Source organism: Plasmopara halstedii (assembly GCF_900000015.1).
Source record: "Plasmopara halstedii genome assembly, contig: Scaffold_323, whole genome shotgun sequence".
Classification (NCBI taxonomy): domain Eukaryota; phylum Oomycota; class Peronosporomycetes; order Peronosporales; family Peronosporaceae; genus Plasmopara; species Plasmopara halstedii.
This window is the reverse complement of record NW_020187244.1, coordinates 1,248,928-1,249,219: the sequence shown is the minus strand read 5'-3', so window position 1 is coordinate 1,249,219 and position 292 is coordinate 1,248,928.

Sequence of the window (292 nt, the reverse complement as noted above, 5' to 3'; positions counted from 1 at the left end):
TCCCACTTGTTCGTGACCAAGATCCTTTAGCATCGCACGAACCCACAGTACTTCTTGGCTACATAGACTTAACGCCATGTATTCCGCCTCCGCCGAGCTCAGTGCAACCGTACGCTGATACTTGGACTTGAAAACCACTGGTGCGCCTCCAATCATCACCATTGTTCCTGACACAGAGCGTCGATCGTCGACATTACTGCCCCAGTCCGCGTCCGTGTATGCTGTAGCCTGTACATCGCGAGCGCTGCCGTCGTAAGTAATCCCGTAGTCCTTTGTTGCCTTGAGGTACCTC